This window comes from Dipodomys spectabilis, unplaced genomic scaffold (assembly GCF_019054845.1).
Source record: "Dipodomys spectabilis isolate Male_0828 unplaced genomic scaffold, ASM1905484v1 ptg000233l, whole genome shotgun sequence".
NCBI classification, from domain to species: Eukaryota; Metazoa; Chordata; class Mammalia; order Rodentia; family Heteromyidae; genus Dipodomys; species Dipodomys spectabilis.
Window position 1 is genome coordinate 5,680,583 of NW_024870910.1, and position 25,404 is coordinate 5,705,986.

Genomic DNA, 25,404 nt, shown 5'->3' on the forward strand with positions numbered 1-25,404 from the left:
CCCTGCCCTGTGCGGGTGACGCGGTGCGCCCTGCTTTCCTGCGCTCTGCTCTCGGCTGCACGGGGCCGGCCGGGGGCCATGGCGGTTTCCTCATAGGGAAACCTAGGAAAGACCTGGTCTTCGGTTTGAAAGCTGCTCTGGAGTGGCCGTGCGCAGGGGCTGCCCGGGCCTCCCAGCCCCGGCCGGGTCCGGCGCGCGTCCCGGGACGCAGGCTCCGAGTCGGGGGCAGGGACGGGCCTGTCACCCTCCCTGCTGTCCTGAGGCCTCGGCCACGCCCGGCCCGCGAGCAGCGCGAGCCGCGGGGCGCACAGGACGGGCACGCGTGCCCTGGCCAACGGCGGGGACGGCGCGGCGGGCGGAGCCAGGCCAGCGCGCTCGCGCCTGCGCCCAGGCGCTTCCTGTGGGGCCGCTTCCGGTCCCAGCATGCTCTGCGCCCCAGTGCGTCACAGCTAGGCACTTTTGCTCCCAGCGTGCTCCGCGCCTAGGCGCTTCATGTCTAGCCACTTCCGGTCCCAGCGTGCTCTGCGCCTAGGCGCTTCATGTCTAGCCACTTCAGGTCTCAGCGTGCTCCGCGCCTAGGCGCTTCCTGGCTAGCCACTTCCGGTCCCAGCGTGTTCTGTGCTAGGCCCTTCACGTCCCAGGATGCAGCGTGCCGAATCACTTCCGGTCTCAGCGTGCTTCGCGCCTAGGTGCTTCTTGTCTTTCTACTTCCGGTCTCAGCGTGCTCCGCGCCTAGGCGCTTCCTGTCTTTCTACTTCCGGTCCCAGCGTGCCCCGCGGCTCAGGGCTTCCGGGGAGGAGGCATGCTGCGGACCGCCTTGTCCAGGTACTTGCTGCACCGCTGCTCACGCTTCGGTTGCTGAGCTGGCGGGGCTGGGGCCGGGCGGGCCGGGCGGGGCTCTGGAAAGGCAGCAGAGCCCTGAGCGCTGTGCGTGGCGCTGGGGCGGGAGAGCCGTCAGCTCCAGCCCCACTAGGGCAAGTTACTTTCCCAGTACTGGGCCTCGAAGTCAAGGCCCAAGCGCTGCCCCTCAGCCTCTGTGTGCGAGGCTGGCGCTTCGCTTCCGGCTTTTGGATGGTTCGTCGCAGATAAGGATCGTAAGGACTTTGGCTCCCAGGCCGGCTTCAGCCGTGATCCTCACATCTCTCTCTCTTGAGAGAGTAGGCTTACAGGCACGGCGGGGGTTGTAGTCTCAGTGCACAGTGGGGATCTTGTTTCAGGCCTTTCGTGGGCAGGTGAAGAGGAGGCTGATGAGCTGTCTGTGGTCACAGCCTTAGGACAGTGGCCCAGATGAGTTCTCATCCCCGTCCACACAGCCAGGACAATGACTAAATGACAGACGTGTAGCTGGTGTTTACTGCACTTGTCTGCCCAGTTGAGCCTTGGGTGTCACAAAATGCCAGGCTCTGGGTCCTAATTAAAAGGATTTTGATCGAGTAGATGAAGGGTCTCAGGTCTAGGATCTGAGACCCAGCCCCTGTCCTGGACTGGGAACCACAGGTCTAAGCAATGTTTGAACCCTTTAGCCAATGCTCCTATTTTCGCAAGTGTCTGGTTAAGATTAAGCCAATGTTTTTCATTGTTGACTATACATTATGACTACTAGAGGAGCTTTTAAAAAATATTGTTACCTGGGCCTCATCCCAGACCAATTAAATCACAGTCTCTGGAGCCCAGGGGTCTTCAGCTCTTCTATTTTTTCAAAGCTCCCCTGTGGAATCTAAAGGTTGAGAATTTATGTTAAGCATTGAAAGAACAACTAGAAATTACTCTGGAGCTGCATTTGCATCCTGCATTTGATTGTGTTTAATTTTTTTTTCCCCGTAGAGCTAATTTGTTATTAAAAGTATAAATTATCAGATGTGGCCTGAGTGGTGTAAATCTTAGGGAGTATGTGGCTTTTCATGATTGGAATGCAAGATTGCCTTCACTGTGGTGCAAGAGAGTTCTTGTTTTCCTCCCTCCCTCCCTCCCTCCCTCCCTCCCTCCCTCCCTCCCTCCCTTCCTCCTTCCTTCCTTCCTTCTTTCCTTCCTTCCTTCTTTCCTTCCTCCCTTCCTCAGAGCTTTTGTGATCAAGGCTTAGCATTAGCACTCTACCACTTGAGCCACAACTCTACTTCTGTCTTTTTTTTTCTTTTTGTTAACTGGAGATAAGAGTTTCACAAACTTTGCTGCTGGAGATGGCTTTAAATGGTGAACCTCAGATCTCAGCCTCCTGAATAGCTAGGATTATAGGTGTGAGCCTCTGGTTCCTTGTCACCCTCTCCCCCTACTTTCTTCTGTGGCAACTGACCCAGGTGGCCGATTTGGCTCCCAGAGGGATAGGATCTCGAGATCTTTTTTCAGATATGTTGATGTTGAAGAAGGGCTCTTTATTAGGTGATATATTTTGTTGTTCATCCCTGTGTCTTTCAGAACTGGGGTTTGAACCCAAGGCCTCACCCTGGCTCAACTTTCTTGCTTGGTTGGTGCTCTACCACTTGAGCTACATGCCCAGACTTGCTTTTTGCTGGTTCTTTGGGAGCTGGAGTCTCATAGGGTTTTCTTCCCAGGCTGGCCTTGAATCACTATTCTCCAGGTCTCAGCCTCTGAGCAGCTAGAATTACAGGCGTGAGCTACCAGCATCCAATTGGAGATCATTTTGGAGGAGACCAAGGTCCTGGAGAGGGAGAGGATGATTCTTTAGGTTTAAGTGGCATAGGTTGAGTGCCAGCCCCCACACCTTTTGGCCACACCTCTGTATCTAAGGCCTGAACTGCACGGGTGGCAGGAATGAGTGAGGCCCACAGGAATGACATGCTGGGGGTGACAGGTTGTACTCCATGCTGTCATGTCCTACCATGGGGACCAGCAGTGCATGTGGTAGAATGATACAATGGTATGGGGTATTCCCAGCATGTGGAAAGCTTTACAGATGTTTTCAGTGTAGCTGAGGTGCTTGATGTTATTACCACAGTTGTTTCTGAGATTGGCCAATCTTCTTCCCTCTGACATAGCACATCAAATTTTGGGCTTCCTCCCCCAGTAGGGAGAGCTGTCACCTCCTCCTGATGACTGTCCATTTTCAGCCCTGACTGCGTGAATGATGTCTCCTGATGCTCCAGTGTCAGGTGATGAGCATTCTCAATCCCATCCCTTCTCACAAAAGCAAGGACTTCTCTGGTGAAGCAGGGCCCAGTGGGAATGGAGGTGGAGATGCTCATGAGAGTTTGATGGCGAGTGGGAGTGGATCTGGGCCTCACGCTTTAATGCAGGCTTCTCGCTGAGGTCTCAGGGCCAAGCCAGCCGACATGAAGGGCTCCTCATGCCAGCTCTGAGGCAGTGTCTGAGAATGAGGCCTCTCACAAATTACCACAGACTTAGTGGCTTAAAACAGAGTATCACTGGGTGCCGGTGGCTCACGCCTATCATTCTAGCTACTCAGGAGGCTGAGATCTGAGGATCACGGTTCAGAGGCAGCACAGGGAAGGAAAGTCCATGAGGTTCTTACCTCTAATAACCACCAGAAAGCTGGAAGTAGAGTTGTGACTCAAGTGGTAGAGCAGAAGCCTGGAGCAAAAAACAAAAACCAAAAAACCAAACCAAACAAAAAACCAACCAGGGACAGTGTCCAAGCCCAGAGTTCAAGCCCTAGGACCAGCATTAAAAAAAAAAAAATCCAGAGATTTGTCCTCTCTTTTCTGGAGTCAGGACCTTTCTTCAGGTTCTGGGGGAGGCTTCCTTTGCCTTCCCCAGCATCTGGGGACCAGGAGCTCTTTGCGTATGTGACAGTACAGTCTCAGTCTCCTCCTCTCTCTGCACACGGCCTTCTTTTTTGTGTCTCTGGGCATGTTTCTCTTGTGAGGACACTATTCCTAGAGCTAGAGCTGCCCCAACCTTACCTTGATCTGAAACTCTCTATTTCCAAATAACATTACATATTAAAATTTTCAGGTGGTTTTTGGTTTTGTTTTTGTGGAGGGTTGGGAGGTATAGCCTGTGATGGGTCTGTGGATGAACATGGTTGCATGCTTTCAGAGATGGTTTGATCTTAGAAGTGCTTGGTGTACTACAGGGCTGGAACAAGCTGTAGGTAGGAGGACATGGAGGAAGATTTCTGGCTCATGTGTATTGATTGTTGAGGTGCTTGTTATATGTTGATGCCAATGAATCCTTAAAATCATGGTCCTCAAAGTGTTTTTATCAGATATACAGCATCGGCCAGGTTCTCTGGCTAATTGAGCTGTGAGGTTCAACAATCTGTGTTTAACATTCCAGGTCGTTTTGGAGCTTAAAACATCTTTTTTTTTTCTTTTTAAAGAATGCAATTCTAGTATTGGACACTAGAAGGCGTGCTAGATAGTCACTCTACTACTTCCATAGACCTAAATCTCTGCAGTCCTTAAAGCAACGCTGGTGTGTTATTCTGATTCTGTTGATGTCTCAACAAGTGACGTGTTCAAACTGCCCCAAGCAAGAAGTGGAACCTCCACTACATGCCCCTGCAAAGTCCACATCCACCCTGCCTGGGAAAAAACAAACAAACCCCAAACCAGGAGTTTATTTCCAGCCTCTCCAGCTTCTCTTCACAGTCCTTCTCTCTCTTTCTCCCATTTCTGATCTGGCTAAGTGTGGTGGACTAATTAGGATTGACGAACAGGTATCAAAAGTGCTCAGGATCATCTTTGTGGACCTCTGTGAATAAGAAATACAAATGGCAGTAAAAATCTCATGTAAAATGGATAGGAGGCCTGCTAGGCTGGTGATTGTAGAGGTGGACCTGGGCATCTCCTGAGAGCCAATTGAGAGATGGTGGGAGGCGGTGTTTCACTGTCCCACACTTGGAAAGAAGTCAACAAGCACTTAGATCTTGGAGCCTCCATTAGGTGGAGGCTGGCAGAGCAGGGCAGGGCATCTCATTAGCATGTGGTGACCCTGAGCATCTGGCTTCCTGTTAGAGCCACTGTCACCCACATGATGGCAGTAGCTGCTAAAGTATCTCCCTCTTCCCTCCCCCTCCACCCCCCCCCCCCCCAAACCCACGGACATACAAGCAGGAAGAGACAGGGAAAGACCATCCAGGTTTTCTGAATTCACAACTGCCCACATCGGAATCAAAGTGAGGAAAATGCTGACAAAGGTCTCAGGGAGGCAACACTCCCAATCTCAGCTGTTCGTGCAGTCGATTGTTTATTTTGTGTCCGTGGACCTCACTTTTCATTCTGAAAAACTGCAAACCTATAGCAGAAGGTGCTTGCTCTTCATTGAGAGCCATCACGTTTTAACCTTTAGCTGAATTTATTTTCTCCCTGTCTTGCCTCTTCCTCCTCCTCCTTCTCCCTTGGCCTCTCCCTCCCTGCTCTCCCTCCTTCCCTGTCTGTCTCTCTTCCTTTCCATCCACCAGTCCATCCCTCCAGCCGCCCATCCACCCATCCACCCACCCATCCACCCACCCACCCACCCATCCACCCACCCATCCATCCATCCATCCATCCATCCATCCATCCATCCATCACTATGATCTCTACCCACCCCTTCTCAAGGGGTCAAAGGGTTGTGCATTGGATACAGCTGTGTGTGTTTGTAATCCCAGTAAGAGGTAGAAGGCTCAAGGCCCAAGGCTGACTCAAACTGAAATTCAAGACCTTATCTAAGAAACAAACCAAAACTAAAAGGACTGGGGTGTGGTTCACTAGGCTGGTGGTAGAGCACCAGCCTAGCAAGTGTGAGGCCCTGAGTTCAATTTCTGTACAGGAAAAAAGAAAACAAAAGATTGAAGGTCAGTTGGGGATATTCTGCTATTTCATCTTTCAATAATTCAACAAATCTATCCCAAGATAAGACATTTCTTCTCTTTTGCATCAGTTGTTTTGAGACCAGATTTCATTTAATGTTGCAGTGGGTCTGAATCATGTTTCTCCTATTTGTGCTTCCCCAAGTAGCTGGAATGACGGGTGAACGTGCCGGTGAATCTAGCCATTAGGTGAAATGGAGTCTCACAAACTTTTTTTTCCCTTTTGCCTGGGATAGCCTTGAACTGTGAACCTCTAGATCTCTTTCTCCTGAACCTCTAGATCTCTTTCTCCTAGGTAGCTGCGATGATAGCTTTGAACCACTGTGGCTGCCAAGAACAGACATTTCGACCACCAGTGGAAATATCATTGTTATGATCATCATGCCACAATATCATTATTAACACCAAAGAAGTTCGATGCTGATAGTCATAGTGATGAGAATTCCCTCCATAGTTCCAGCTGTGTTGTCCAAAAATAAAAAAAAAGTATAACCTCCTGCCGAATTCACGTGAGAGGCGCACGCTGTGTTCGTGGGTCATGCCTCTCATCACCCCATTTTCTAGATCTGCCTCCCTCTTTGGTTTTCCAGTGCTGAGATGCTTTGCTCATCCAGCTCATTTGTAGAATGTCCATCACTCTGGATCTGTCTTGTTCTTTCTAGATGGTTAGGCTCAGATTAGATAGTCTGTCAAGAGCTCTGCTGGGGGCAATCTGGTGCAGTGTCTTGGGGACAAAAGACCAAATTCCAGGTCCTGAAGAGTGACCTGGCAGATGTGCAGGCACTAATGACCCAAGCCCGCCCTGTCTTGGTCGTAAAACAAAGGTTCTGGGCCCACTCATGTCATCCATAAAATGGAACTAATTACACCTGCCTCACGCACTCGCTGCAGGGAGGGATGTGAAGAAGGACGTACACAGACGGCCAGCTGCGCCATGCCGGCTCCACGCGCAGCAGGTGATTCTTATTCAGGAGGAGTTCTCCAGAACACGGAGACGTCTCAGATGTCTGTGTCTTCAGAAATGCTCTTTCTGAAGCTGGCCGAGCAGGAGAAACACTTGCCTCCTGGTCCAAACTGCTCCCCAGGAAACCTTGGCGGTTCACGATCAAGGATCGTGAGCAGACCAGATGGCAGAGAGGCCTTTCCGAGGCCTGTGTCCAGAAGCTCTGTGGTTCAGGCAGAAGCCCCAGTGCCCTGGCAGGGCCCTGCAGAAATGAGGATCAATAATGCCATTTGCAATCGATGCTTCTGGTGCTCTTCCCCTCTGCAGCCTCGCCAGGTCCTGGTACAGTGGCCCACCTGCTGTGGTGGAGAGCCTGCCCTGGAAGTGTCACTCATCACCATGACAACCACAGTGTGTATGCTCCTTGCTGCTCACCAGCTGTGGCATCCAAGGGTGTCAGGAGCCTGTGGAAAGGGCTGGCAGGGAGGTTGGGGTGAGGGGAGCAGGCGTAAGAGGGCCACCAGGATGGAGAACACAGTGGACATTTGCCTTTTTTATTTCCTTTAAAAACAATGGAGACATCATTCCTAGAGCATCAGATCCACCCTTTCTGAAGCTATCCCGTCTGTGGCTTTTAGTAGCTTCCAGGGTTGTGTACCAGTCAACATGACCTCATTTCAGAACATTTCCAGCAGTCCAGATACTCTTTAGCAGCCATTTCCCATCTCTTTCCACTTCTCTGTGGGTTTACCTATGATGGACAATGTTTTAGTAAGTGGAGTAATGGAAGTATTCCTTTATGATTGACTTGTGTGTTTGTGCGCGTGCACACATGTGTGTGTGTGTGTGTGTGTGTTTCTGGCTTTTTTTGGTAGCTTATTGCAGTTTATTGGAGATAAGAATCTGGTAGTCCCTTGAGCAGGCAGGGCGGCTCCTACCTTCCCACAATCGGAGCAGCACAGGCATGGTGGGTGGGTGGGTGTGTAGTGGGCATGTTGTATTCTTCACCTCAGCTTCTACCCAAAGTCCAGCCCTTTCTGTCCTCAGCATGTACTTCTGGACATAGGAGAAAGACCACAGTGGGCTGCACCCGCCTTGGCCATCCCTAGCTTCAGGGAAAGCTCTTATGTTCTTTTGTTTACCATCGTTTGCAATAAAGAATAGCTTCTTATTTGGCTCTATTGTGAGCCAGCAAATAAGAGAACTAAAGGACTCACTGAGGTCTGGGAGGGATGGAGACATGCTTTCCCACTGCTTATTCACCACAAGTGAACAAGACTACAGAAAGCGTCTGATGTTCAGCCCCATCTCCTTTCTCTGGATCATAAGAGTAAATTCCTTCTTTTTTTTCTTCAACCAAGTCAGCCCAGGGGCTGCAACGGGAGAGGCTTGTAGTTGTCATGGTGGAGGGTTGTGCTGAATTTTCTGCAGCTGGCTTCTCTGCAATGTGATTTCTGCGATGGCTGGGAAAGCCGCGGGAGAGTTCTGCCCGGCTGGGCCCTGCGGCCGGGCAGGCTGTCTGCTCCCCTGGTATGGGTGGCTGGGAAAGGCCCAGGGCCTAGATAGGTGGGTCTGGGCTGGGGGAGCCTGCTGGCAGTTGAGAGATGTGTATCAGGAATCATATCAGACATCCCATTACCTTAACTTCATTCTCCTGGAAAGCCTGTAGGGCCTTTTTATAGATGAGGAAACAGAGATTGCAGAAAAAAAAAATCAAGTATCTTACCTGAAAATCACAGATCTGGAATTCAAAGCTCAGTTCTTTCTGTTTCCAAATGCTGGCTTTGGAATTCCTCAACTGTTATTACAGTTACTATTCCTGGCTATGGGGTGTTGGGTGGCTGGAAGAAAGGCTTTCTGGAAGCTACTCAATAAGGAAGAATAAAGCTGGTTGGTTTGGGAAAGGCATGGGGGAAGGCTGAGGGGTAGGGTGGGCCGTAGTCATGGGAACAAGTAGAGGCCCAGGGACAAGGTCTCTATGACCTCGCTGACATGGGGCAGTGACAGGCTGAAGGTGAGAGCCCTCTAGTGGCAGGGGAGCAGAGCTGGAGGCAGAGCGCCCCCTGGAGGGTGCAGACTGAGCTTCCTTCCAGTGGGGCACTGCCGTGCCAAGCTGGAAACGGAGACACAAGCTTGTGTGACAGACTCGTCTGCACAGGAAATGGAGACACGAGCTTGTGTGACAGACTCGTCTACAGAGGAAATGGAGACACAAGCTTGTGTGGACAGACTCGTCTGCACAGGAAATGGAGACACAAGCTTGTGTGGACAGACTCATCTGCACAGCCAGACTTACGCTGGAACTCATGGTTCTATGAGGGACTACAGACCAACAACCTTGGCTGCCTCAGTGCCGGATCTATAACCTCATAACTTAATCTAGACACGATCTGATTTTCTGGCTGAGACAGGGTGTTTATATTGAAGATGGGGCTAGTTTTCTTCCTGGTGCTTTGAGAACCCCAACTCCTGATTTTGGTGAGCTCTGTGAGATTTGCCCCCTGATTCACCTGTTCGAATGGCTCTCTCTGTCTCTGTCTCTGTCTCTCCCCCTTCCTCCTCCCTCCCCCTCTTTCCCTTTCTGTCTGTCTCTCCCTCTCTCCCCCCTTCCTCCCCGTCCCCCTCCCCCTCTCTGTATGTGTGTCTTCTCCGTGAAGTCTGTGGTCAGATCATGAACTTGAGTACACATAAATGCTTGGAGATTGAGTTGGCATGGACAGATTTTTATTATGTGACATTGGGTGAGTGTCAAAGATCACACACAGGCTATGGATAGAGGAGGAGTTTATAAAGTATACAGAAAAGCAAAGGACATGGAGTAAGAAACGAACACTTTTAGAGAAAACCTCAAACAAGCGAGGCACTCTTAAAACCTTTTAGACTTACTATAAAGCAACAATCATCAAGGCTGTATGGTATTGGCAAAAAGGTAGACACATAGATCAATTCAATAGAATACACTCCAGAAATAGACCCTTGTATATATCTGATAATTGATTTTGGCCAGGGTGTGAAGGCAGTTCAGTGGAGAAAGGATGATCATTTTGATGTACAGTGTTGGAACAATTGGACACCCAGAGTTCAAACAAGGAACCTTGAACTATGCCTTGTATCCTATGTCAATGTTAACTCAAGACAGAATATGGATCTAATGTGAAATTTATACAGTTGAAAGTCTAAAAGAAAATACAGGACCCCATCCTTGTGGCCTTGTGTTCAGCAAAGATTTCTTAAAGTAGATCCAAAAGGCATGAACCAGAAAAGAAACAAAAAGATAAATGGGACATAATCAAAATTAAAAACTTAAGGCTCTTCAGAGGTACTTTCTTAAGGAAGTAAAGAGACAAGACATAGTTTGGGAGAACGGATTTACAGAACATATACCTAATGAAGAACCAGCATCCTTCTGCTCTCTGTGAATGAAGAATTCTTTCAGCTCAGTAAGAAACAACTCAATGAACAAAAATGGACAAAAGACTTGAGCTGATCCTACATCCAGGAACATCTATAGATGGAAAATAGCACACGAAAAGATGCTCAACGTCTGTAGTTACCAGGAAAATCGAAATTCAAACCACAAGCTGACAACCACTAGGGACTCACTAGAATGGCCAAAGCGCCCCCCCCCCCTTCCCTTCTTTGTGATGCTGGGGCACTGATTACACCGCCCCACTGTAGTGCTTACATACTGCTGTTGGTGGTGCCAAATGGCTTGGCTCCTTTGGAAAATAGTTTGGCAGGTCATTATAAAATTGAAAACATTTATTTTACAACCCAGCAATCTGACTTCTAGTTAATTACCCAAGAGAAATGAAAATGTACACCTCCATAAAAACCCGTAGGTCAGTTCTCATTGTGGATTTATTCAGAACCTTGAACTGGACACAGAAAAATGGTTCATGTCTATTTAGTGGTGAGCACATGAAACCACTGTGATAAGCTCATACACTGGAATTCTGCTCATTCCCAAACAGAAGACATTCTCGACATACACAGGAGCCTGTCTTCTAGCAGGAGAGTCGGCGGGGTCAGGCTACAGGCCGTAGACTTCCATCCATAGGGCATTCTAAAGGGGAAATCTGAGGGACAGGAGACAGATCAGGGACTGTAAGGAGCTGTGTATGGGAGTGGGTGGGGATTGGTCACAAAAGGGGCTTGAAGGAGCTGTTCAGGGTTATGGAATGTTCTATTTCTTGATTTCAGGAGTGGTGACATGATGTGTGTATATTTGTGGAAATTTGTAGGACTACGTTGAACTGATAGGCCTTGCTGGTCAAGACGAGTCCAATGGCAGATACTTCATGTGCTGTAACCTGTCTAAGATATATATATCTATATATATCTATATATATATCTCTATATATATCTATATATAGCATTTATATGTAAAAACTATGTATTATATACTATCTTTTGTAAGTTATATGTAAAATTACATAGTTATATAATATATATATAGCTATATATTATATATTGCATATCAAATATGTTATTGTACATAATATATGTATTCACACGAGGGTGATGTGTGGTAGGGGCAGGTGTAGAAGGTAGAGGAAAGGCCTTTGTAATCCTTCATGAAAGGACAGAGCAGCATCAGCTGCAAGGGGCTGCCGCTCACACACGCACACACATCTTCCCGTCCGTTCTCCTAAATCAGGTCCCCGTGCAGGCGGCTGGGGGGCGGCCCGTCTCCCTGGAGTTGAGCGCAGTCTGAGCGGCACCGTTCCCCCTGGACTCCCGCTTCACATCTCAGCACCCTTTGTCCCCCTGCCACCTCAGCTGCCAGTGGCGGCCCGGACACATTTCCTTGGAGCTGACAAGTGAAACGCCGATAATTCTGTCAGGCCAGAACCACTTTCCCAGCAAAGCACTGAATGGCCATTTCAAAGAGGGTAAAGAATAAAAGCTATCCTTAGCGTCCCCTTGACAAGAGAGATTGAAGAACACAGAAGAGCATTATGGGGCTGGACCATTACTAGATGACACTGGATGATAGGCGTTACAAAGCTGGTGATAAAAATCCCTAATATCTTCGGGCCTTCCCTCCTAGTGAATTTGATTCTGCTCCTGCAGACAGAGACTGTATCGAGAACTATTTCCTTTCATGAGGGCAGGTGGCTGCAGAGAGTATATACTTCTTTTTGTCTTCAGAAAAATAGACCCACTTTGGAGCTACTTTCCTCCACACTGGTACAAAGAGAAGAAGTCCTTTTATCTCCCTTCAAGGCCCGTCTGCTTCCAGCTCGAGACAGGCCCTCTCCCAGACCCGCCAAACTCAGCTGTTTCCCCGAAGAGTTTCTAACAGAAGAGGAGAGAGACAGACATGTTACCCTGCCTTTAAGGAGACTTTCCATCTGAACTTGTAGTGAGTTTGTAGAAGATATGGTCTCAGAATAGAAAAGAAATCCTACTTTGGGGAGAACATCTATTTTTTTTTAAAAATCTTATTGTAGGGGAAACATGGAGAAAGAGAACCGGGTGCTTGTAGCTTTTCCTTTCCACATGATCACAGGCTTAGATGAATATCCTGTTCTTATTCCATCCATGTAGAGACTTCTTTTTTCTTCTTTGGTGCTAGTACTGTGGTTTGAACTCACCACCTTGCTGGAATGCCGCCTCTTCATCAAGGCCTGAGAGTTTGTTCTTTGACTGGGTTCTCTGGGTTCTCTGTTTCTGTCAGGATCACGCTTGGAGTAGCATTGCTTCAGCTTGTGTGTGCTACCTCCTGCGTGCTCACCTTGAACTCCGCTGGCTGAAGGTCAAGTGTTTCTTTTTCAGAGGCACAAGGGCTTTCATCCCAGCTGCTGCTGTCAGCAGCTCTGCAGGGGTCTGCTTGTTCCTTGGTGCATGCCTGGCTGCCATTCCCAGCTCTGTCTGCCCCACCCCACATCCCCGCTCCCAGCCCACCAGCTGTGGGGACACCTGTTCATCTCAACAGTGGTGGCCTGGGGACAGTTAAGCCTCATCAGGCTCTGGTTCTTTCTGGCTGCTGGACATTCTGCTCTCTTTCTCTCTCTGCTCCCTGGCTGGACCCGTTCTCTCCCTTCCATGCTGGCAGAGGCTGCTCGAATGCCAGCCGTGCCCTTGCCCCAGTAGGTTCTCTCCTGACTTCCCTGCTGTCTTTGGCCACTTTTTTTCTTTGAAAAAGAAAAATTCCACAACAACCTGGGCCTGCAGCAGCTCAGGAGAATGGTCTAGAGGGACCCAGTCATGGTTCAAAATGAGGGGATGTTGAGTGATAGAAGCAATGAGGAAATAGAAGGAGAAATGGGAATTAATTCAGGCCTCCTAGGAGGCCTGTCACTGCAGTTACACAAGAATCATTAATAGGAAGATAGCAGTCCAGGCATAATTGTGAGGTCTTATCCACCAAATAACCCAAACCCCAAATAGCCAAAGTAAAAAGGGCTAGGGGCTTGGCTCAAGTTGTAGAGCCCTTACCTAGCAAGTGCAGAGCCCTGAGTTCAAGCCCCCACATAGCTAAGAACAACAACAACAACAAAAAGCTCTGGTAATTGATTTCTATCCCTACTGTTCTTAAAACAAAGTCTAAAAAGGAAGTGGGTGCCAGGTGCTTCAAGTCCAGCCCAGGCAGGGAAGTCTGTGAGACCATTATCTCCAATTTAAACAGCAAAAATTTGCAAATGGTACTGTGGCTCAAGTGGTAGAGTACAAGCCTTGAGCACAAAGTCCCAGGGACAGCCCTCAGGTTGACTTCAAGCCGCAGAACCTGCACACACACACACAAAAGGGAGCGAGAGAGGGAGATAGCAGCTAGAGAGGGCATTAGTTGAGTCTGGTGCTGACCATATGCCTAATGCTCCCGCCTGGTGGTGCTAGTTACAGTTCTGCTAAGCAAACCAGACCCTCCATTTGCATGAAAGGAAAACAGGTCACAGTTAAGGAGGGTAAGAAATCGCATACTCCAAGAATTTCATCAAATCCCTGAAGTACTTCATCATAACTAACCACTTCTAGTGGATGAGCAGAAGGAATTTGTGTGTGTAAGTATGTTTGAAATAGATGTTTGAATATATGTTGAATATATATGTTTGAATACTAAACATGCATGCATGTATACATGTTACATACATATACACACATGTAATTGACAGAATGATTCATGTAGACAGGATTCACTAAAGTTACTCATTACTTATATGGATATTAATTAATTTTCTTTATTTTTGTTTATGTGCTGGGCCTCAGACATGCTAGGCAAGCACTCTACCACTAAGCTACCTTCCTAATCCTCTTTTATAGGTATTTATCCATTGGCATCACTAGGCCTTCCTGCCTAGCTCCCCTATACACCCTCTCTGAGTTCAGTCTGTCTTCCTTCTAGTCAATTGTGGAATGGAATCTGTGTCCTCAGAAAGTCTCAAGTTGAGGAAGACAGACAGATATGTGTGTGGATGGGGCCTCTGGCCCCAGATGTGTGGATTTGAGAGTGCAGAGTGTATTCGAACCCCACAGGCTGCTGGTGTCAGGGTGTGTCTGGTACCGTTTGGCTACATTCCATCCTGCAGAGCCCTGGGGCTCTCTTCATTTCCTGGGCCACATTAGTTTCCTTTGTAATCCCCTCGCCTCCTTGGTGCCAACTGGCTGGGGCCAGTCCAGCGCCTCGAGGTTGCTGTCGATCGGAGAGAAAGTCTGCTTAGTCCCTCCAGTGCCAGCTTCTTCCTGGGCAGGAGTTGGGTCTGCCAGGAGCAAAGCGATGCCTGTCTGCATGGAAAGTCCCTTTTGCAAGAGGACTCCTGTAGGCCAGAATCTCACTGAGCTTCTCTGGAAAGTTCTTTTTCTTTCAGGGGTGGATGTTTCCTCTGGTCATTGTAAACACTCCTTGGCATCCATCAGCAGACCCAGTAGCTGCCTCCAAAACTCTGTGGGGCAGCTTAGTCCCCGTATGGTCTGAAAGGGCGCGCCTCATGCATGCCCACCTCCTCCCACCTGCGCTGCTTGGGGAGAAGCCAGCCCGAGCACGTGGAAGGGATTTCACTCCACCTTGTTTGTTCTCAAGTCACCAAGCGATGGAAATTAGGCTCAGGGAAGATGCTGTATGTCTCACTAACTTGGGAGAGAAGTGGAGAAGTGCCAAAGCTCTGAACTGATCTTGCCATCCTCTGTCTGGGCCTTGCCTCTCCTGCTGGTAGAAGGCAAGTCAGGTGCTTGCTCTTAGTATTCCAGGCCCTGCGCCGGAAGTAGCCAGGTCCCCCCCCCAAGCCGCTGGTCACTGGGGGTGAAGGCACCGAGGCCTCCAGACAGTCACGTCACGTCTGCTGCATTGCTCTGCAAATGATTTCTAGAATCTGTCTTCTTGGAACTGTCAGCTCAGCAGTTAGGCCCCAGTCACTGCCCTCTAACATGGCTTACCGTGGTTGTCTGGGCTCACGAGCCCTAGATTTGTGTTTCTCTCTGCCATTAGTTCAGCAGTACCCCTGGCATATAATAGGTACTTAATAAACATTGAGTGGATCAAGGATGCATAAATTATCTTTCAGGGAAGAGGGATGTCACAAACAAGAAGGATATTTCATTATCTGTGACTAACACAAACCCCTGGCCTGAGAGTAAGAGTCCTTCCTCTCTCTGACTCCCTGCCTAATATATCTGTGGAGTAACAATCCACTCAAGTTCAGTAATGAGCCTCGTCTCCCCTGAATTCATTTGCCTTTGTCTTAACAATTAGACAAACATCTTAAACTGCTGTGTTTAGGGGGATACTTGGTAAAAACTACCTCTACCCTCACTAAAAAATGTCTGTTTTCCCCAGGCACCCGTGGTTCACTCGCACCTGGCATCCTAGCTTCTCAGGGGGCTGAGATCTGAGGATCACGGTGCAAAGCCAGGCGCCCATGGTTCACTCACAGCTGGCATCCTAGCTACTCAGGGGGCTGAGATCTGAGGATCACGGTGCAAAGCCAGCCCGAGCAGAAAAGTCTATCACCCCAAAGCCAGCCGTTGTGGCTCAAGCAGTAGGGTGCCATCCTTGCTCAGAGATAGCACCCAGGCTCTGAGTTCAAGTCCTAGGAGACACCTCCCCCCGCCACGTTTTTGTTTTATATTAGCTTGTTCTCTGGGTTATAGGCTATTGCCCACTGGACAGAACATGATCACATATTCTTTTCACTCTGGTATGTGACTCTCCTCCCCCTTCACTCCCTGACTGGATCCTGTATCCACCTAAAGTGTCACACTCCATGGCTCGGGGCCCATAAATCAGAATCAAGTTAAAGAGTGCCTGAAAAAAAATCTGCTTAGACATAAAAATCAATAAAGGAAGGAAAAAAGAAGCGAGACTGATTTGAAGCTACGAATGACATAATTCAGGGGCAGCTCACACAAAAAAACTGGAAAAGGCGGAGATCTGAAGTGTTAATTCAACAGTTGAAGAAAATGACAATAATGATTATGCCAGGAAATATTTCCCTGGGTAATGGTCAGGAAAATGCACTCAGACAACAGATGCAGTAGCTGTGTACTTCTTTGGGATTTTCTTCCCCAAGACCTTCCTGAACTCGAATATTCTGCCTTCTTGCTTCCACTAGCATTTCTATCCAGTCAGTTCATTTGGGAAAATACAATCATTTCTTCAACAGGTCCTATAAAGTTCTAATAAATTCCTGCCTTTAGGAATAAAACTAGTACAATATTAGCAGCAAGGATTTTGTTTTCCAGTACTAGGGTTTAACTTCAGGACTCAGGACCTTATAGTTGCTAGGCAGTTGCTTTACCACTTGAGGCATGCTTCCAGTCCCTTTTTGGCTTTAGTTATTTTTCAGGTCTTTTTTTTTTTTGCCTTGGCTAGCCTGGACCACAGTCCTCCTATTTATGTCTCTTTGCATAGTTGGAATTATAGGCATAAGTCTCTGAGCCCAGCCCCTGGCAGGGGTTAAAAAAAATCATTTTGGCTATGTATTTCCAACTTTCTTTTGGGAAATCTCTTATTAAAGGCCATCACATGGCAGTTGGATTCGTGTTACACTAGAAAGGAATCCCCTGAGAGGTGCTGTCAAGGGGAACATATTATTATTATTATTATTACTATTGTCTGAAGGTTCTGCTGCCCTCTGCTGAGCGAGGCAGTCCCCTAATCCCTGAGTTACAGTCTTCAGGGAGCCCCTTCTCCAGCAGATAAGGTACAGACAACAGGTGAGGCGCAGGGCCCTGTTATTACCCAGTGCTGAGTACACACGGGGCGGGGCGGCGGGGGGGGGGGGGAGATAAAGTGTACCCTGCCTCTCGAGGGCTTCCTACCGCTGGCCCCATGATGTATCATGTTTTTGAGGGACAGGTCTCTAGCTTTTGAATATGTGATCAAGTGGCCCATGTAGAGATTTCAAACAAATTTGACTTGAATACAAGACATGGAATATCTGGAACTTGCTCATTTCCTGCCTTGCAAAATATTCAACGTGTCTTCCCACATGTCTTGTGTGTGTCTGCACGATCCTTATAGGACAGGGAAGACATAGCTTGTATAATCCCTACGAGGTGAGTGCCTGCTATCTATCGGCAGTCATATTGCCTTCCCCAGGGACCCTCCCAGTCCACCCACCTCCTTGTTGACAGAGTCTGGAGAATGATCTCTGATCAGGGAATTTCCAAGTACTTGGTTGTTTCACTAGATCCAAGCTATTAAAGAATGAAGACTCTTTATTTGGAAGCAATGAAGGATTCTAAAAGTAGCTCCGACATTGCCAAACTAATTTGAAGGTGCAAAAGAAGGCAGTCAGAAAAGTCTGAGCCAGGAGGGCTATTTCATTGTACCAGTTTCATTGACTTCGTTAATAATCATCGGGTGCTACATTCCTATCGCAGTTAGACGTGGGGTTTGTCACAAGGACACATTCAGGAGCCTCAAATCTCAAAAGGATTTAGCAGAAGGCAAGGCTCTAACTCATGGCCCATTTTCTTTTGTTTTATGTCTATGTCTAGGAAGTGTCACTATTTTGACAACTCAGACACCAATGAGAATCTCATTGTGACTGCGATGTCAAGTTGAGTAAGTGGAAAGAAAGGTGTTCATGGCCATCCCACCTTCTACTCATCCCATCCCATTTGACCCTGGTAGCTACGCCAGGTCAGACCAGGATGGGAAGCGAAAGGTACCTGAGTGTCAAAGTCAGCATTAGGAATGGTTGATCATGGCTAGGTTCACAGTCGGTGCTCAGTGTTTCACAGCTGGTTGGAAATGTCAGGATTTCATCTCTGGTGGGTAGGGTGCTTGGATGTATTAGCTAATGTCTGGAAATGATTTGGTGAAGACATGTAGAGAACATTCAGACTTTAAGAGAGTTATCGCAAATAGTCTCTGGTAAGCCTCAGGTACCTTTCCTCCGCTTGAATGTTCATGGATATTCTGTTGTCTCTGTTTATCAAGAGGCACACACACACAACACACACACACACACACACACACACACACACACACACTTTGGTTTATTTTGAGGGACTGGAGTTCTAGAAAGGGAATCCCCAAATCACATTTATCTACACTACTATATGTACCTCTAACAGGTAACAAATAAAAATACCCACAGTACCATCATCACAATGCCACACATGCTCACTCCATCGCATCACGGAATAGTCTCCTCCCTGTTGACTGTCAGTGATGGTCTTAGAAGGATGTTCTTTGGGTCAGGTTCTTCAAACCAGATTTCAGATATGCATAGCACATGGTGTTTGGCTCATCCCTCTCCTATCCATGGCTGGTTCTCCTCCCCTCTACAAGAAGAGAATTAGACTCCAGGCTTGATGAGGTTCACGCTCAAGAAATACTTCAGAGGGGCTGGGAAGGTGGCTCAGTGGTGGAGCGCTTGCCTTGCATGCATGAGGCCCTGGGTTCAATTCCCCGGCACCACATAAGCAAAAAGAAAAAAGCCGGAAGTGGCGCTGTGGCTCAAGTGGTAGAGCGCTAGCCTTGAGCTGAAGAGCTGAGGGACAGCGCCCAGGCCCAGAGTTCAGGCCTCATGACCGGACCCCCCCCCCCCAAAAAAAAAAAGAAATACTTCAGAGATGAAACTGTGAATTTTAATTGATAACATTCTGGAAAAAAAAATAGTTTGATGTCATTAAGGCTCATTTATTTCAAGTCCAAATTCTTGGATAAAACTGATGGCATGAGGACTAATTTTTGAGATGAGAATGTAAAAGGAAATCTTCCACCAAACATCCAGACTCCAAGACCAGACATCTGGAAGATGTGTGCCAGAAATAATTGCACAAAAATCTCTCCTGGATTTGGCAGAAGGCAGGACTCCAATTCAAGGCCCATTTTCTTTTGTTTTCTGTATACGTCTAGGAAGCATCACTGTATTTTGACAACTCATGGAAAATATGAGACAAAATTAGGAGACACAGGGAATCTGGAGACACGAGAATGAGGAAGAAAGAAAGAAAAATTGGGAAGCAAAGCAAAAGCCAGTAGTAGAGACAGTATTGAATCCAGGATAACTTGATAGAAAGGCCTGGCACTGCCTCTTTGTGGAATACATTGTGCCTGTCCATTTCCTTACAATATCCAATTTGATCATCCAATAGTAGAGTAGGTTCTATATGTATTTTACAAATAAAGATCATTAAGAAATATTCCCAAAGCTACAGCACTGGAGAGAGATCCCAAGAAATGTTGACCTTTTGCTCGATCGTCAAGGGTAGGGTGGACACACCAGGGATGTAGAGACAAGAAAGCAGGACTACATCTTCTGACTCAGGGCACGAGAAACCACAGGATCCATTTTGGAAAGACTCACACGTGGAATGGGGACAAGGAGAGGCTCCTTACTCTGTACGTAGCTTCTGGTACCTAGAAAATCCATACCTCTTGAAGTACAGGTATAAATGCTTGTAAACCAATAATAAAAAGTAAAAGTTACAGACTAGCAGGCCAGAGATGTTATGGCACTAGTTAAGTCAGTGGAATGATCTATCTACAATTATTGTCTGGTAATCCTGGAGTGATACTGATGTTTGTGTCAGCCTGGGTTCCTTCTGTGATTTTTTTTTTTTTTTGGGTCCGGTCGTGGGGCCTGAACTCTGGATCTGGGCGCTGTCCCTCAGCTCTTCAGCTCAAGGCTAGCGCTCTACCACTTGAGCCATAGCGCCACTTCTGACTTTTTCCTGTTTGCTAATGTGGTGCTGAGGAATCGAACCCAGGGCCTCAGGCATGCAAGGCAAGCATTCTACCACTGAGCCACCTTCCCAGCCCTCTGTGAGTTTTTTTAATTAATGAATTAATTAATCCTTAGGTAGTTGTACAAAGGGGTTTCAGTTTAACATGTTCTCTTCTATGCTGCTGTTGGAAGAATCTTTCATGAAGTCACGGTCAGTAAACTCTATTCAAGAATCTTATTTTCTGCCTTTCTTCCGAACTCGATTGGATCATTTAGGACTGAAAGTGACATAACTGTTAAAGGTATGGCCTCTGTATTCGTCTCTTCCTAAAACAACAACAACAACAACAACAAAACATGATTGGAGCCCTCCGACTGGATAAATTCTATATGATGAATGTCTTCACCAACTATTCTACAGAATAGGGTTTTTGTTTTTGTTTTTTGGTATAAATCCTTTATAGTTAAAGATGACACTTTGGCGGTCCATCCAGTGTCAGGTTACTTTTCTGAGAGGCGGACTTGAGGGTCTACCCCAGAGTGAGGAAGCAGAGAGCACTCAAGGCACGGTCACTGTCAGAGACTTGCAAAGCAGGAATTTAGAGTAACAGCGACAAACCAATTCACCAGGTCCTCGGGTCTTCAGTGAATAAAGTTTGTGTTCACAGCGACGATATCCAGCAGGTGATGTTGAATGCACTTTATACAAGAAGGCCGGGGCAAGTTGAAGATAAATAAAACCCTTTTGCTATTGCAAAAAGTTACCTACAGCTCTCTGGGACCCCTGAGCTACCCAGCTCCCATTCATTCCTGGATCATTTCAGCTAAGCAAAGTCTTGCTCTGTTTTGCTTTGGAAAATGAGCGTCTTTTCTTTCGCCAGCAGAGGAGGTTCGGGAGCTCCTGTATGAGGCTCACCCTGCCCTGACTTTCCTCCCACGCTTCCAGTGATTTTGCAGCATATTGATTCATTTCATTCTCAGACACATCAGCTAATTAGCTAATCTGGATTTTGATTCACACATATCAAATACCATCTTTTATAGCGTGCGTGCGCGTGCACACACACACACACACACACACACACACAAACCCTTACATGAAATAAATGGCATTATGTCCAAAAGAATGGCGTTAGATTGTCTTTTATGCTGGAAGAAAAGGAGGTAATTAGTTTGATCTATATTTTTCATTTATAAATGTTAAGACCATTTTCTCTGCGGAAGAAAAGGTGAATGCCTGTGCCTGGGCACTGCTCCGGGTTTTCGTGGCTCTGACATTATATAAAGGAGTTTGGGGAAATGGAATGGAATAAAAAGGGCCTCGGCTGAATATGTGGGTGAGTGGTTCTTAATACTTCAACCAAATCTGCAAGAGTTCACAATGCATATCGGTTTTTTTCCCCCTCCTGAAAGGCAGCCAAGGGATATTTTCAATAGATTGGTAGAATGAGGAATTAAATGTATATCATTTTGGAGGAGATTGGAATTTAATACAGCATTTGAAGGTTCAACTTCTCTCAATAAAGTGCCAGCTGGGGAATAGGATTGTTTAATTCCCAGCACACAGAAAACCCAGCGTATTTCTAGGGAGGATGAGCACCCCACCGTGGGCTCAGTCTCACTCAAGCCTCTGCGTGCAGTAGCAGCCTGGGAATCCTGTGCCATTCCCACAGGGATGGTCAGATGTGATGGATGGCACCACCAATTTGCTTGAAGTCCGTGGCTCGTTAATCCGGGCTTTTTGAATTTCAAAGAAGTGACGTGATGTCATTTGGAACATACATCACAGAAAGCGAATGGACGCCAGCCAGTGCCACAGGCAAGAAAGGAACTGGTGTTGCTGAGGGCCGAGTTGGGAGTCGAGGGGCACCCTGGGAAAGCCTGTCTGGCTATTCAAGAACCCACCCAGTCCCCCCGCCCCCTTCCCTCCTGCACACAGGCAGGCTCTGTGCGGGCCCAGCCCCGCTCAGTGTGAGAAGACACAGCCACGCCTGCTCAAGTCCATGCCAGCATCCGAAGTAGTTCAAAGTTTTTATCTGTCTGGGTCAGTGCCGCCTGCATTCTTCTGGTCCTCAAACCTCAGTCTCCGCCCTGTCTGGGTCACGCTGGCATGGCGGGGCTGAGGCTCGTGGGACTCCTGTGGGAGACAGTGTGGTGCCGACAGTGGCATGCTTCCCACGCCGGGCCGGACAGGGCTGGACGGGGCTGGGAGGCCAGCATCGGAGTGGCAGAAAGGAGGAGGAGTCACTGCCAGAGAGGCAGGCTGGGGAAGGGGCTTCGCAGAAAGGCCCTAAGGGGAAAAGTGAATGGGAAGAGAATGGGCATTTCAGCCAGGGGTGGGGCCAGGGTGGGTCCTAGGAATGGTCTCATCTCCTTGCACCCTTGGCGACATCAGAAATAACAGCGCTTGCTGCAGAGCAGTTATTGAATAGGTATTTATACATTAGTATTGTATTGTTATTGTTAAGGTGGTATTCAGAGGACTTGTAATTCCCTAAGTTGGGTAATGAGTACAATTCTTCTTGGACAATGATACCCTTTCCTTCTTCCCCCCAGTTTCCTCCTCCTGTCGCTGCCCACAAGTTGCAGAATTCATTTTTTACATAGTGTATGCTGAGTACTATGGCTGCATTTGTTCACCCTTCCTCACTCCATTTCTGTGACCCCTTTGCCCCTCCCCAAAAGGCAGAAACCCCCTACCAACACAAACAAGAACAATAAATACAAATTAAAAAAAACAAAAACAAAATTAAAAATAACCCTGGAATCTGTCAGGATATAGTCTGCATTTTGGCACCAAATGTTGGGAAATATCTTGAGTTCCTGGATTTCAAGTGCCCTTGGTGCCAAAACCTGGGGACTTGAAACCCAGGACTTAAGCCATTTCCTTACAGAAACAAAAGCACAATTGTCTGGCTCAATGATAGTATTATGTTTCCTTTTTCAATGAAATGAATTCAGAGTTTTTGCTCAGAACAGCAAGTGAATTCTGGTTTTGTTTTTATTTTTGTTTTGGTCCATCTTAGGGCTTGAACTCAGGGCCTGGGTGATGCCCCTGAGCTTTTCACTCAAGGCTAGCACTCTACCATTTTGAGCCACAGCACCACATCCGGTTTTCTGGTGGTTCATTGGAGATCAGAGTCTCATAGACTTTCCTGCCCAGGCTGGCTTTGAACCGTGATCCTCAGATCTCAGCCTCCTGAGCAGCTAGGATGACAGGTGTGAGCCGCCAGCACCCAGTTAGCAAGTGAATTCTGTTCTTTGTACTTCACAGCACAGAGCATGTTCTTCAGTGGGTAGCTTTTGTCATCCCTTGCAGCATGCAATGAGGCCGTTTCTGTGAAGTCTTGTCTTGCACAGTTCAGCCTGGACTTGTTGTTTAGTGGCTCAGGCCTCAGAGAGGCCGATGGTATCTTAGAGCATTGGCAGTGGACAGTGGAGTCACAGGCTGCTGGAGAGGGGTCAGTCCTTACATGGTGTGAGACAGTGGACATTTATTATCTGTTATAAAAAGGCGGCATGAAGCTAACTTGTTTATTTTTAGGTTATTTTTTATTTTGTGTATATGTTTCATTGTGAAGATAGTGTACAGAGGGGCCACAGTTACAATAACAAGGCAGTGAGTCCATTTCCTATCGAGCATTGTTACCCCATCCTTTGTTTTTCCCTCCCCAGCGGCATGAGATTTTGCAGGATGGTTTTTCTCTTGGAAAATTTTAACTTCGGCTTAGAGACCTTGAAAACCCCATCTGAGGGCTCGAAATATACTAGCATTTTTATGGGGTAACCATACAATCTGAAAGAGTGAAGAATTTTCTGTGTGGCAGCACAGATGGTGGGTCTATTTCATATTAATCGTTGGCTCTAATGTGGGTAGTAGTGTTCATCACCTCTGTGTTTATTAACACCTGAGTGCAATTGGAGCTTGATAGCACGTTTTAGTGCTTTCTCAAATAGTCACGAGTCTTTTACTTTAAATACATTTATGCCATTACACCTGTATTTCAAGATATAATAATAAAAGTAAATTTGTAAAAGAAAATTATTCTAAACGGCTTTATGCTTTCTTTTTTTTTCTTCCTTTCTTTTTTTCTCCTTTGAGGTATTACTTCCATTTAGCATCTGAAAGCCCTAAAAAAATTGGCCAATAAACTAGTCTTTAGAATCCAGAGAGAGTAAATGTTGCAAGAAGTCCCAGGGTTCTGTGTCCTTTCTCTCCCAGCTCCATCTCTCTCTAGGTGGAGAAAATTCAAGATTTTCTCTGTTTTCTCTGTCCCTGTTATAGTCTCCCTTTTTTCTTTACCCTTTTCTTTTCTTTTTTTTTGGTGCCACTATTGGGGCTTGAACTCAGGACTTTTAGTTTTTTGGTTTATGGCTGGTACTCTAATACATGAACCTCACCTCCACTTCTAGCTTTTTGCTTATTAATTGGAGTTGAGTCTCTCATGGATTTGCTAGCAACATATATCTGTCCCTTCTACCTTTCAGCTCTCCCACAGATCTCCTTTATAACCCTTCTTAAAAGGAAACATAGCTGAGCACTGGTGGCTCATGTCTATAATCCTAGCTACTCAGGAGGCTGAGATCTGAGGATCATGGTTTGAAGCCAGCCTGGGCAGGAAAGTCTGTGAGACTCTTATCTCTACTTAACTACCAAAAAGCTGGAAATACACACACACACACACACACACACACACACACACACACACACACACACACACACACACACACACACACACACACACACACGGCTCTAGGGATTAAGTGAGTCTCAGTGGAACTATTAGAAAGATGTCCCACATCCCATGTATTCTTGATGGAGAAGGCTTGGTATGCAGGACTGAGGAAGACAAGTTTTCTGGCAATATGGTAGAGGGGCGGTTGTGTTGATGTTCAGCATCTACTGCAGTGGATGCTGCTCCTTCCTTGCAAAGCCCGCTCTGCCGGCCACTCGATAGATTCAGCAAGATTTTGTGCGAAATGCAGCAACACGCTTGAAAATGGAATAATTAGCAGGGAAGCATGGAACGCCGACCTCCTCCACAGGGAACGCTCGCTTATTTGTTGAGCAGCTGTTCACCAGCCCTGGGGTGGCGTCACCCTGTGGCTTCTCTTCAGGGGACTGTCCAACATCGCAGGGGACAAAAGCCACCATCATCGTCCCCGTTGCAAACAGCTGGTGGTCACATGCAAGCCTCCTAGCTTCACAGGCTGTTCCTGGCAGTCTGCTGTTTGCCCCAGACCCAGTGGGTACCGGGTCTGTGCTGGCATTTTTCCTCAGCCAAGTGGATTATTGGATGGTACAGATGTCTTCCATAGTAAACCCAGGAACAGCTACAGATACACCTGGGCCAGTTCAATCATCATCTATTTTAGAGTCACACTTGGTCTCCCCACCACCCTACCCCAATTACTTGGGCCGTGGGTCATCACCCTTGGGGAACCTGGCACAGCACATCCTGCTGCTCTACACCAAGGTGGCAGGTCCTGCGGGGGGCTGGGGTACCAGTGTGACATCAGCTGGAAGTGCCTTGCCATTCAGAAGTCTGTGTTCTTTGATCATTTTTGTG